At 37.3% G+C, this 15,056-nt stretch overlaps 1 long non-coding RNA gene and 2 pseudogenes across 1 annotated transcript; 2 read left to right on the top strand and 1 right to left on the bottom strand.

Moving 5' to 3' along the window:
• The first annotated feature begins 525 nt into the window (after positions 1 to 525).
• LOC121430211 lies at positions 526 to 4,480 on the top strand (annotated as a pseudogene).
• Positions 4,481 to 4,964: 484 nt separating this feature from the next.
• The window catches only part of LOC121410804, a 49,124-nt pseudogene continuing 39,032 nt past the window's right edge, over positions 4,965 to 15,056 (bottom strand).
• LOC121410814 lies at positions 8,640 to 13,827 on the top strand. The gene is made up of 4 exons (XR_005969379.1): positions 8,640 to 8,902; positions 10,950 to 11,322; positions 12,639 to 12,738; positions 13,435 to 13,827. It is a non-coding gene; the product is annotated as an uncharacterized LOC121410814 (long non-coding RNA).

Below are 15,056 nucleotides of genomic sequence, written 5' to 3'. Positions count from 1 at the left end.
TCACTCAAGCGGAAATATTTTTCGACAGTTATATCGTCATTTGCTTGAGTGGATCTGTATCAATGTTAAAATGTGGAAAAATCTTCAGGATATTACAAATGTATAATTTAACAGGATTTTTTCAAAGTGTAAACTTTTTTTTGATACACACTGTAGAATAGGAAAGTTCATGTTTTTCGTTGTTTGAATTAGACAATATATCAATTTCTACAGATTTAACAATAAGGACCAACTTTATTGACCCATAAAATGATAAACAATGGTAATCCTACAGTTTTAGGGAGAAATAAACTTTGTTTCACAGGACAATTAGTAGAAAATTAGAATTTTTCATATTCAATTTAATAAAATACAGAAGAAATAGTGAGTGATTGATGTCATCAGTTCCCTCATTCACACACCGACAAGGATGTGCATATAACTATCATGTGAAATCAAGCGAATATTGAAACGTCATAACTTTCTTATTATACACTGAAAATTTCATCAAAATCAGATGTCATCTGATTTTGATGAAATTTTCAGTGTTATGCTTGTTGGATTTTTCTCTTTTTTTACTTGAATTTCTGTAACAGCCAGAAATAAATGCTATATCAAAATTCTGATGGGTTTAACAAAATGAATTCAATGACTATTACGTTTTTTTAAATATGACTATTTAAAGCTTTAGACAGGCTTTAATTGCACCAATCACAGTACCGTAATTTTCTAAATCAGTGGTCAACTGTGTCTTGTAGGAAGGTTAAGCAAAACCAGCTCACACATCTTATTATGAAGAAATACATAATAAAATAGCATGCTAGCTACTTCACTTGTCTAGACTATAGAAATTTCTTTTTCTTGCTTTTACATAAAAGATAGAGTGTATTGTCTGCACATAAATATCAGCCTTAATTGACACTCCATAAATATATTGTGTTATCTGTAAAGTGATAACAATAATAATATGCAACATTTTAACATAGTGATTTAAGAACAGCATATACTACCACATTACCTCAGCTTTAGCATGGCTATCCTGATTGGGTGCTTGAGCATTCAAGGAATTCCTTTCTACAGGGTACACATTTAACTACACCTAGGCAGAGAGTACCAAATGTAGATCAAGGTCTTTTGGGGTGGGATTCAAACCCCAGACCTTATGGTTCAAAGTCTGAAGACTTAGTTATCTAATGAGCAACAGCAACTCTAAAACACAGATGTAATCAACAGTTTGCCATGGACGAATCACATCATGTTTATCAAAGTGAGCGCGTTGGCAAATTTTTTTTTTGAATAAGAAAATCTGATTTAATTGATTGAAATAGTTTGTTAACTAGTGAATTTTGTTATTCATTTGATCTTTAAATGCAGAAATTCTCGGAAAAATATTTGTTATCAAAAAGAAATTGTAACTAAAAGAATTATTAGCAATCCAAAACCAATCAGATGATTTACTCATTTTTGTTCTTCTGAGAGTATGATGAACCAACTTTCATTAATGACTGAGGGGATGGATTACTATGTCCTGATTTTGATGTGGACAGTGAACTACAGTGGTGCAACATTAAACTTGAAAACAGCAAATCCCTCTCCTTGTGCAGATATCACTGTCCTCCAAGTAACCGGTCTACAAGTCTAGCGGGTCTTCATGATTCACTGTCGAAGCTGATGTCTAAACATCATAGGCAGCTTCCCAATATTATAATTGCTGGAGACTTTAATCATCCAGATATTGATTGGGAATCTCATGTACATATAGCTCAAATATTTCAAAGTTTCATTTTCTTTCAGGGTATTTCTTTGCTCAAAAATTAAATGTAAAGTAATATGACATTGTGAGTTGCGAAAACTAATACAACTATATTTAGTGAAACCCTTTTTCCAATATTTGTCTGTTATTGTTTCTTGCAGTCAACAAAAACAAGGAAAGCCCCATACCCAAGGGTCAACAAAGAGAATTGTTCCCCGGAAGTTTCAGAGTCTGCTGAACCAGTCCTATCTGACAACATACATGTAGTTCCTGTTGTAGCACCACAGCAACCCATCGACGTTTGTCATTAATCAGATCATGGAACCGAAGAGATTTCAACTCCTCAAAAACTTCTCAGTAGCTCTGAAGGCTCAAAGACACATCCACTAACTCCTATCAAGAAGAAGACAGGCATGACCCACCAAGACCAAACATATTCCATCAGTGACAGTCCAAGCAGTGTAAAGCGAAAGCTTGACAAATTGCCTGCCATCATTCCAATCTTCAAAAGCGTTTGAAAAATTCTCAAGCAAAATCGAGGCATCTAGAAAAAAATGTTAGCACACTCATAGACGTAGTTTCAACAATGAAAGGGAAGAATTTTCTTTCAGAAAATGGAATTGAGGTATTGGACAAGACTTGAGACATTCCTAGTGAACTTATGAAGAGAATTGTGAGGAGGTGTGACAAGCCATCAGGGGAGAAATATCCACCTGCTCTTCTTGCATTTGCCATTCTGCCAAGGCTTATAGGCTTCGGAAGACATTTGATTTGCAACTACCCCATCCTTCAGATGGCCAGCTAGGATTCACCGATGAGGCTTTCGCAGCCTTGCCCTGAAAGTGAATGAGGCCAAAGATGCTCTAACGACCGGTGAGGTAATGGAGTGTAGCTTGCTGGAGAAGAATCGGGATGGACTTGTCAGAGCATCATGTGATGTCATCAAAGTTTGCGAGGCAACAGAGCGCTGCATCCAGCGGCTGCTTGTGACCACATCTTGAAAGCTACCACAAGGCAATGGCTTAAACCAAGCTGTTTGTTCTGCAGTACTTAGTGATGTTGGTCATCTCTGTATATTTGCCACCTTATCCGAGCATATCGTCGCATGCACCACGAACCGTCCTCTCTGTGCACTTTGATGCGAAAGTTATTTTGGCAGAAAACCCATTTAAGGAAAAGCTTTTTTTAAAACAGGCAATAAGTGCAACTACAAGGAAAGCAAATTATTTACCGGTGTCTTTGTTGAAAAGTTCAGGTTCCAAAGTTTCATCCAGTATCTTTATATTTTCTTGAAGTGAATTATTTACGCTACAGTGGGCATTGTAACAGAGAGGACGGATCATGGTGAAATCGCAAGGCGCGATAGCGCACTGTATCTATTCAATATGCATGTAACTGACACTTTTTTCACCAATAAATAAGAACTGTGTATTTTACAAATTTGGGGAAATGTGAAGAATCTTAGTTTGGTTGTTCAGTGTATGCAATCAGTATTTATATAAGACGATCTTCAAATGTATGTATCTTTCACAATGACTTCTGCATGGGTGTGATAAGATAGTAGAAATTTCTTGCACTGTAATTCTGTAGTCAACCAGGTTGAATTTTTTTTTGAAGGAATAAACTAATGAAGGAATTCTTGCCTAAAGGTATTTAGGACTTTATAGCTTTATTTATTGAATAACTTGAGAAAACTACATGCTTACACATGTTTTGGGGAAATGTTTTTCAGCACTTACTCTGATGGGGAAGATGTCAGAATTCCAGCATTATGCCCCGAGTTAGGCGGTGAGGAGTGGAATGCAGTTGGGCAAATATTAGTAAAGGGTTACCGGGAACACAAAGTGTTTCCTATGAAGCTAGCACCTGCTTTTTTGTAGCTTTGTTGTTCGGAGAAGAGCAAGTCACACGAGATGTTTTGTTAAGCTCCTTCATGATGTACCTATGCGATGCAGACAGATCAGCTGTACAATCAGCAACCGATGGCAGCTTGACAGAAGATGAGAAAGAGGCTTTGGTAGATTTGCTGTCCAGATAAGGGGCCCACATTCCACAAGAGGAAGAAGCTGCAGGCACAATTCACCAATTGGCACACTAGTGCATGATCCAAAATGGAAATTATGCATTGCAGTGCATGAAGGATGTTGTTCCATTTGGACTTCAGTCAAAGTTTGAAAATCCTCCTGCAGCTCTTGATTTGTACAAGGAGCTGGCTCCTACAGCAAAGGGAATCAATTTATTCAGTGCAGTTACAACAAGGGAGGAAAGCCAGTCACTAAGATACCTTACCCACTATGTCCGAGCTCTGGATCGCAAAACACTTGAGAAGCTTCTGCACTTTATCACTGGTTCACAAGTCACGAGCGTATTGAAAATAACCATTCAATTTACAGCAATAGAGGGCTTGGCCAGAAGCTCACATCTGTGGGCCTACACTGGAAGTTCCCTCCACTTACCCAAGCTATAGTGAATTCGACAAGAATGGGATACAGTGTTAAGCTGTGGGTCTCTAAAATGGACTTTGGCTGAATGATGCTGTTCTTTTTGGTGTTTTTGATGTATTTGCCTAACCAAGAATCTTAATAATTGCACTTCTTAGGATTTTTAAATATATCCACCATAACAAATCAGTGATACTAATGATTCAATGAACAGTAGAAGCTTGATAATTACAGCAATATTCTTGTGCCCAGGTATTTTTGTTTGTCAGAAGAGATAATTGTTAAGCACGTGCACTAATGTACTACAGAAAAATAAGACAGAAGTAGCTCACTTTTTATGGTACAGAAAAAAGACGCACTTGGCAATTTGAAACTGCGCTTACCATAAATTGAAAGTTACTTGATTTTGGGTATTCAGATATTTAGATTATATGTATGATGGCTTCACTGCTCATTCACGGAAGCGCAATTACCTGGAAAATATTTGTGCCCAGGTATTTTTGTTTGTCAGAAGAGATAATTGTTAAGCATGTGCACTCATGTACTACACGAGAGAATTTCTTGAATGCTCAAGAGTCCGATTAGGGCAGCCGTGCTAAAGCCAGGGTAATAGTATGCACTATAAATGAAGTGCTTAAAAACATTTGTATTCAACGCTTTACATATGTTGCATATTATTATTGCCAAACCCTGGTAGGTGTTTCATAAAGCTGTTTGTAAGATACGAATGACTTTACGCACGACTGGTAACCCTTTCTCATGCCAAGTGATATCACTATGTAATTGAGTTAAGACCTAAGATCATGTTCCAGTAGTGTGTAAAGTTGTTTAATTTTACAAATAGCTTTATGAAACACACACTTGAACTGAACCAATACTGTGATATTACACTGAGCATGCTCAGTTCAGTGCTATATAGGGAGCAAGCTTCAGTTTATGATTTAGCCCACGCACCAATGCAAATAAGCATGCTGGGGCTAAAAGATGTTAAATGCTCTGTGGGTGAAATTAACACTCAGGATTTGTTGGCCCATCATTGCTGGCCCCTGGGTCAAATACATGTACAGCCCCTGGCAAAGTTAGCCCACCTTTGAGAATTAAGGCCTGTATGGTTGTCTATTGTACTCTTTTTAATTCTTTCCAAACATGCTTTCATCATAGAAGATGAGGTTAAGTGGTCAAACAGGTAAGGAATCCCTCCATCCACGTTTGAGCCTCATGTGTAAATCTTGGACTAAGTCAGAAAAGTCTGAATTGTCTGCAACATTGTCGTTTTCAAGTGGATCTGTTGCCAACACATAAAGCTCCCTGGCGTGAACATCCTCCCAATCCCCCTGAAAAGTTGAATGGTTAAATCCGATCCACTCTGTGAAATGATAGTCCACAGTGCGCATGGAATAACCCATTATGGTGATGTTGACTAGATGGGGTAGGTCAGACTGGTATGTTGGCACATCCCTGGTCTTGGGTATTGACTGAAGGTAGCATTCTTCCATCGGGTGTAAGAACTCCCTTTCCTAGACAAATCTCCCACTATGAGGGGTGCAAAGCTTACCCCTTCTGTGCAAAAATCAACCTTGAATGGATTTGGAGGGCAAGTATTTGGCACTGGAAGTCCGGCTAATTCTGCAAGAGAGGGGAACATATCTACCAACTCAACAAATTCTTTCACAACTTTACCCCCTTTCAGACCATGAGAATACCTTGTTTCGCGTAACGTTTTGTTATCGAGTAGATTTCTCAGAGGAAACTTCTTCGTCATTTGTTTATCTCCAACTCCTGGTACATGAACCATAAGCGGGACCCGTGTGGCCAATTCAAAGTTTGAGAACTTACACCATTCTGAATGCTCACCCAGCTGCCATCCTGATAGAAGAAAAGCAAAATAGTTATATGTTAATTTCTTTCAACATTTCAACATTTTGTGCAATCGCTACATGGCTTCATTACTTTTTTCTGGTGCCTTGCATAACTTTTGAGACCAAATTTTGGATGGTCTAATACCACTTGGTCTACTTATTAGTTCGTCCAACGACACATAGTCTAAACTCATTTCGTCTACAACCACTTTGTCTAATATCCAATTCGTCTAATACCCACTTGGTCTAATATCACTCTGTCTGATTTCCATTTGGGCTAATAACCAGTTGGCCTAATTCCCACTTGGTCTTATATCCACTTTGTCTAATGAGCAGATGTTATTAAACCATTTAAACTAATTTTTCAGTTGGTCTAACACCACTTGGTCTAATTTCCACTTGGTCTAATTGTCACATGGACTAATAATCGTTTAGTCTAATTTCCACTAGGTATAATTTCCATATAGTCTAATTTCCACTTGGTCTAATATCCAGTTAGTCTAATGACTACTTGGTCTAATAGCCAAATGACCACTTGGTCTAGTATCTGTTTCTAATGACCACTTGGTCAAATAGCCAAATGGTCTAATGACCACTTGGTTAAATAGCCAAATGGTCTAATGACCACTTGGGCTAATCGTCACTTGGTCTAATTTTCATGGGTCTAATGTCCATTTATTTGAATATAACATCATTCATTAGTATTTATTTGATATAGAATTAACAAACATGGTACGTAATGGATAAATACCATGTATCACTTAATTCATGTCGCCAGGGGGGGGGGCACTTCCATTCACGAGTGGATACCATGCGCGACCATGAGGTCTCGAAAAGCACTCTAAACACGTAATTTCCATATTCTGAAAATGCACCCCTTAACAAGTATTGGCGTGTGAAACCCTACCCTTAACAAGTATTGGAAAGAAAATCGTTCTTGGCAAATATTCCTTGAAATGAACCCCTAAACAAGTACAGGAATGTTTTATTGTTACGTGTCCTTCGGTCGTCGGCTTTACCTTATTTGGTTTAGTAGGACCCCATCTTGGACCTCGTGAAAATCAGACTCTTAACACAAAGTGTTTGGGCAAAAAGGACATCCTTTATAAAAAATTTTGATTTTGTTTTATCATCCCGCAAATTCGACCCTTAACACGTAATTTTCCTCGTGAAATAGATACCCTTTTTTTCATTATTTTTGTGTTTTTGACACCCTTATCACGTTACGTACGTAACGTGCCCTATCGTGAAAAAGACATCCTTTTTATGTGTTTTTTTGGTCGCGCATGGTATCCACTTGTCAATTTGATGTAAGTGGCCCCCCGGGAGTAGAGCTGCTGGGCGGAAAACCCTCACTGTGGAGGACTATCGATGACGAGATAGTTGTTCATCAAATGGAGAATCAAGTATAATTCTTATAATTAGGCTTATATATTGATTATATAGATGATGATAGGGGAAGGCGGGGTAAGTTGAGCATAGTTGAGCAAGTTGACCACCACCCCCAGGCCAAAAATTAATGAGTCAGACATTGTGGTGTACTGATAAACCTTTGTATAACCCCTAACCCCACCAAATTGTTTTCAACTTTACAACCAAAAGTACTTTTTAGAGGGAAAAATACAAATTTCAGCCAAAAAAGTAAAAAAGGTGTGAAAAATATAAGTGCTTTTTACATGCACAAATAAAAATATAATACAGACATAAGAACAACATTGTTAGGCCATGTATGGATCTTCATTCTTATAGTATTTTACATAATGGATACATAAGAAATGTGTAGATGTGAAATTATTGCATTAAGTTAGGACTGGGGTAGGTTGAGCCAACCAACATGGGGCAAGTTGAGCCATCGATTTAATCAACATATGCAGGCAGGAAGGAGCAAATTTACATGACTGTTCTTTTCCTTTCAGAGGATCTTGCTATTTATAGAGAATTAGCAAGTGAAAAGATTTTAAATAAAAAAAATAGACATGCTGCTTCTTACCCATGCATTTTGTACATAGTTTTTGTGGCTTAACTTACCACAATGATGGGGAAAGTCGAGCCATTTGATATCTCTTTTTTTCAAAGGTGACAGAGACTTTCAGTGTGGAGGTAGAAAGTTATATATAGGTGAAAAATATGTCCCAATAATCAAATTTTAAGGCAGGTACTTGTGTCTACAAAATCATTAATCATACCAATTCTATCATGCAAAATGCAAAAAGTGTCTCAACTTACCCCGCCTTCCCCTACTAATAATCATTACATCACAGCATGCACATTACAGAATAATAAGTTGGGGACCTTGTAGCTTACAATGGTCGAATGTCGGGGTTTCATCTGAGTAACATTATTATGAAGAAAGGAACAAAAATACAATATAATATTGTGGATACGTATCTGGTATACATGATTATGCCTGTATTAAATCACTGTTATGCACCATTATGGATGATACTTGAACTTGGTGGAAAATATTCAGTTATGCAGATTGGGGATTCCAAAAGTCACAGGGCCATTAGATCATGTAATTTTGTTATGAATATTTTGTTAAGTTATTTTAATAATCTGAGGGCAAGTAAAAGACCAATTAGAAATAGTTTGATAACACTGGGCCCGTTTCATAAAACTTTTGACTTGCAACTGTAACATCTCCCATATCTATGGCAAATCTTGTTATTGCAATGACAACTTGTCATAGTTGCAAATATCCGTTTCATAAAAGCAATGACAAATTGTTATCGTAAATAAAAATAATTAAATGAAAAATAGTTCGTGAACGAGCCTGATATGCAGCTAACAGCCGGTTTTTTTCTTCACACACGTCGTCTGCGAGAAAATTTTGATGGTGACAGAATTTACGGAAAATTTGAATCGGAGATGTAAGTACTTTCTACTTATCGTATTTATATAATTATTACATCATTTGATAAAGTAATAAATAAATCACTTCCGAAAGAATGACATTGATAATACATGTCATATTTCCATCGTTTTCTACGAGGTAAACATGCATTTTGCCCGGGGATATCGTGGAGGTATCATCGAGATGCCGAGTGCTCGCTATCCCGGAGCTTCGGCGTAGTACACGGCAGTAGTGTTGATGTGTGTGGGGTGGAGCTCGAATGAGCGGCGTTGCGACTGTCTTGAGTTGCATCTGTCTTTCTTTCTGACTTTAGTCTTTAATTACCTAATTCAGTGCGATATGTGAACAGCTGTGTGAGAGTGAGCCTTTTTTTGTGGCTTGGGTTGTTGTGGGCGACAAAAATACAGTCAAGTCTCGAGAATCATGAATGGGTTAATACTAGATTGATGTTCACGCTCATGTTTGGCCTCGGCTTGGGCATGTTTTTTTTTAAGTTGAGGGGGCAGGGGGGGGGGGGAGGGTTAACTTACACAAATATTGTACTCAAGCTCTGTAACTGTGAGGGGTTGTTTTTCTTATAGTTTTCAGGGGGGGGGGGGGTGGCTTGCGAGTATAAAAAGTTTGGTGGCCAGACAGTAATAAAAAAAAGGCAAAATTAATTTTTTTTAAAGCTGTGAGTTAGCAAAAATTTGACCGGCAGGAAGTTGGTTGGATATTCGATATTCAAACTGTGAAGTTGGTTTGATATTCAGGTTCGATATTCAAACGCGTGTGAAGTTGGACGGATATTCAATATTCGATATTTAAAAATGAGGGGTTTTGAAAGCTAGCTAGGGGGTTTAAAAGGTGCAGCACGTCTCGGGCAACCATAAAATCACTGGCTTGCCCTAATACGAGGACTTTCAGGGGACAAAAGTCAGTGAATAAAAAGGTATGAAATTTTTTTAAATTTTTGAGAGAGGCCTAAAGGGTATTCCGACAGCCTAGCCTGGGTAATCACGTGTCCTAACTTGTAGAACTCGACTCGGGCAACAAGATAAGCCCTAACTTGACCCGGCGCATGCACATTTAGGGGGCTCAAATTAACAAAATTATAGGGAATAAAGGGCTACTTAGAGCATTTTTTAAATTAAAAAGAGTATTTTTTTCAAGGGGCCCCCAGGGATATCCCGACGGCCTAGCCAGGGTAACCACCTAGCCTAACTTGTAGAATTCGACTCGGGCAACAAGATAAGCACTAGCTTGACCAGGCGCATGCACATTTAGGGCTCAAAGTAACAAAAATGAAGGGAATAAAGGGCTATTTAGAGCATTATTTGCATGTTTTTTGTTAAATTCAATTGACCATTGACCCCCCCCAAGAAAAAAAAAATAAATGAATAAATGAAATAAAAAAATTGAAAAATAAATAGAATAAATAAAAAAAACAGGCAAAATATGCATATATATATTACCGGTATATATAATCTATAGAGGGGGGGGGGGGGTGGAATCTAGATCTAATAATAATGTGTGCATTAGAAATTGCACATGGCGTTTATGATAGACACAATTTATGTGCTGGAAATGACCGCATTTGTCAGGCCTCGGAGCTGAGACATCAAGATAGAGCGACTGAGACCAAGACATCAGGCTTCGAGGATGCAAATTCTGGTCCCGAGGCCAGCCTCGGTATACAACACTGAATATAGAATCAACATGCACTCTATACCCTACAAGATTGATAACAAAGACATATATGTGTTTCAACAAGAAATTGGTCAATGTATATCTGAATGGGGTATTGTACAGTACGATTGATCAACCAATGATACGAGTTGTGTTCTGATATTTAAATCCATGTTCCTCTTTGACCAATGTTGTCAAATAAAAACCTTGCTTTGAGCATAACATCCTCAAGGTGGTCTGAAATTCTATTAGAAGGTACATGTACTCTTCTGTGGAATTTCATTTTATGCTTTGACTGCTATATCTACAAGTTTTATTATCAATATACTAGTGTTCTGAAGTTGATGTGTTTATAATCAAATGTTTTCATGTTTATTCTACTTAAAACATAATAGATGGAGACCAGCAGCGTGGCAGCAGGAGCAAATTTTGGCCGTGATGAGGCGTATACCACCATCAACAATGCTGCAATTGCAGTCACTACCACCACTGCTGCCACCACTATCAGTGCTGCTGATGCCACCACCACCAAGTCTGCTTCTGCCACTGCCATCACCATTGCCACCACCACTATCAAGCCACTCCTGACACAAAGCCCCCAAGTCCTCAACTGACCAGATATTGCAGCTGGAGAAGGATAGACCAGGAACTTCAAAGCCAGGGCTTTTTGGTCTCCTACAATAAGAAAAATGCCAAGGGCCCATCTAATGAACTTGTAGAATATTTGGCCACAGTTGTAGAAATGCAGAGACTAACATACTGCCACAGGTAAAAATCAATTTTAGATATGGTGGATAGTCTTTGAAATATGGGTTGCAGAATGAATATCAGTAAAATCCATCATGATGTGCAATCTGATTTAACCCTAAAACGGCGGTGGGGGCCCAAAAATTTTCATGTTAAATCCACAACATGAAAGATGGTGCCGCGTCATTATATGATTTTTTTTAAAGATTCATGAGTTTTCAGACAAAATTTGTGACACCTGGGTACCCGGTTCTGAAATTACGCAACATCATGTAAGTACACATGTCAGAATTGCTTTAAAATGTGATTTCATGAACAAATCCAATGCAAAATCTGTTTCTAGCTAAAATTCATAATTGCATCATACTGGTTAATATTTATTTTACTGATTAAAATCAATTAATTTCATGGTGTTTATGATCAGAAAATTTTGTCAACAATATAAAAAAGTATAAAAAACAAAGAAATACTTCAGAAAGGAAAAAAAAATACAGATGAAAGGGATTTGATTTTTATGTGTCTGAACAAAAAAAAACTTTAAGGGATTTGTTTATAGATTTCCAGCCAACTTCTAATTTCATGCATGATTTAGTAAAATATATTTATTAAAAATAAATTTAAATAATTCTAGAATGATCAAATATACAATTTTTTCATCTGTGGCAGGCATTTTGCATTTCTTCACAATTGCACAATTAACGGTCGATCTTGAGGGCCCCCACCCCCCTTCCGCCAATCTTTCCTGCCTCAAAAATACCCTTGCAGTCTTATTAGGGTTAGATTATGTTTACATTAAGCAAACATAAAATTCCTACAATGGATTTCAGTGGCGTAATGAGCCAAATATTTTGAGAGGGCTAAATATGGCGGATGGAACAAAAGTTCTCCAAAGATGTGAGAGAGCAAAATTTTTGAACTTTTTAATACAGAAATCAAATATTTGGAAAGATTTTGATGTAATAATATTCAGTAAATACTTCTCTATTTTACCCTTTCCCGTTCCCTTTCTTATTCTCCTTTTTTTTCTTGGTCGTGAAACAGGGGGGGGGGGCATGGCCCCCATCTATACGCCAGTGAAGGATTTAATACTTTTTGCATGTACGATGACGATGCTCGCTCTCCCCCTCACCCATCCTCACTATGTGTATATGTGTGTACAAGATAAATTATGAGGAATAATTGCATGAAGTGACGTTTCTCAACCAGAGATTCCTTATATATTATTTACTGTTGCATGTTTGCATTTTTGTTCATATTAACCCATCTTGACCCCTTTACCCCCCCCCCCCTGACAAAAACCTACTTTTTGAAAATTTCAATTTAATTTATTCCTTTAGGTGAGGCTTTGTCCGCAGTTCCGGAAAGACAAGCCATGCCAAAATCAACGACTGAAGGGTTTGGAGCGCCAGGCAAAGAGCCTAGAAATGTGATTTAACCGTAAGTTAAACTTATTTATAATTCTGATTCATTTTGGCATAGGAAGTAAGTCACATAACAATTTGAATGATTTTTGTCTTCTTGATTTGCTCTTTGTCAAGAATCCAAATTTTAGAATTAAACTCTAAGTTTGAGGTGTTGATGAAATTTTTTTCAGCTGCAAAAGTAACAAACCAATATCAATCATTGGTAGATAATGTGACTTGCATTCTCTTGCCAAATTGGTACATGTACATGAATATTCTGCATTTCTATAATGATTGACCCCCACCACTACCACCTATAAAGATGCAACATGTCAAATTACTGTCAAACTCACTTCATGTTTTTAATTATTAATATTCCAGTAAAGGAGTAAAAGGACTCAGAAAGATTACCCGAAGAAGCTCACAGAATTTTTTTTTTCTGGTAGACCCTTTACATTCATTTGATGAATTGAGTTCATACAAAATCAACTGAATATAATGAGTACAAAATCCTGTTAATACATCTTACTAGATGAGGCTATTCTAGTAAGTCATCGGGGGGGGGGGGGGGGGGGGGGGTGCCTGAGGATCTTGTCCATTTGGATAAATCTTGCAAAGTATCAAAAGGTGCCTTCACCCCCCCACTCTATTAAGGGTTAACAATGAAAGTGAAATTAGGAATAACTTTAGTATCTTGCTTTCATGCATTATAAATTAATCACTATTTCAGGTACTTCAATCACATGAACAGTAGCAGGAGCAAAAACAGCAGCAAACACACAGGAGATGTAATGACTACATTGACCAATACCAACAACTACAGCAGCATCAACAATATCTGCAAAAACCACACTGGCAACCTCAACAACATCAAGATGTTCAACAACCACTTCGGGAATTCAACAAACACATCAGCAGAAACCAACAGCAGCAAAAACAGCACTTATGAAATGAATCTTATTGAAACTCAAAAGCCAATGGCGCAACATCTTTTACAAAATGAGACATCATTTATTCATTCTTTTACAGGATAAAGAAAAGCTTTTTTGAAAGAGTAATTTTGCAGGAACACAATGGATGTTCCTATGTATCTATTTATTGAAATAAATTTTACTTTAAAAAGAATGATGATTCAATAAATATCTACTTTTTATTTGTCAATGAGTAAAAATACCTGTATTTTCTATTTAGAATGACAAAAAGCAATTTATCATATCAAAATCATCAAAAAATTGAGCAATATGGCTGTTAGGCCCTCCAAATTGTTGATATTTTGATGAAAAAGCTGTTTCTGCTGCAATATTTGATGCAACTCAAATAGTTGCGTCAAATATTGTGGCAGAAATTGTCATTTGCCGCTGAAAGTATCTGCGGCAAATATTTGACGCAGCTCAAATAGCTGCGTCAAATATTGCCGCAGAAATTGTCATTTGCCGCTGAAAGTATCTGCGGCAAAGTTTTATGAAACGGAAACTTGCCGCTGTTTTGAGATTTGCCGCAGAAACACAGATTTGCCGCTGAAAATGGGAGTTGCCGCTGCGGCAAATGTTTTATGAAACGGGCCCCAGGTTTATTGGGTTAGCTGCGACATCACGGCGACCGACTTGGTAACAAGCAATGACTCAGTCTAACGTGTAATAATAGTATATCTGAGCTTGGAGAACTTTATCATTTATCACTACAGTTGTCAGTCATCTTATCATTCTATTTTTGTTCTACTTCTTCGCCTCTTCCATAAAATGGATTGGAAGGGTTCCCAGTCCATCATGGAAATCAGGGATTTTTTAAACATTTTTTCCAGTCAGGGAAAAATCAGGGAATTACCTCAAATGAGGGGGAAATGCCTCAATGAGGGCAAAATCAGAGAATTTTGATCGGCATAAAAGTTGAAAGCACAATAGCCAGTCAGACTGTGATATATTTTGTGTACATATTAAAACAACATTCATTGAATGACATGTTGTGGTAATTTTTTTAGTGTAGCAAAGTAATAATAGGCCTTAAATAAAATAATACAAGTAATTCACTGCAACAAAAATAGAAAACAAGACAAACTGGAATGGGTTAAAATAATAATCTGGGAATTTTAAAACTTGGCAGAGAAAAATCAGGGATTTTTGTTTTCTTGAAAAACTGGGCACCCTGATTGGGTTAAGCCATTCATTAACTATCTACAGTGTACAGTAGATCGTTAGGCCTACATAAAGGCGGATGAATAAAAATCTTACTTTTTTCACCCGTTTGATCATTTATCAGCATTATTTTACAGAAAAATAGCAAATTTCAAAATTTTGTTTCTCACCAAAACCTTCAAAAATCCCCTTAAAAAATAGGCAAAATATCCCCAAATTG

Source organism: Lytechinus variegatus, chromosome 1 (assembly GCF_018143015.1).
Source record: "Lytechinus variegatus isolate NC3 chromosome 1, Lvar_3.0, whole genome shotgun sequence".
Taxonomy (NCBI): domain Eukaryota; kingdom Metazoa; phylum Echinodermata; class Echinoidea; order Temnopleuroida; family Toxopneustidae; genus Lytechinus; species Lytechinus variegatus.
Note: the sequence above shows the minus strand (reverse complement) of the source record. Positions and strands in the feature narration are given on the sequence as shown.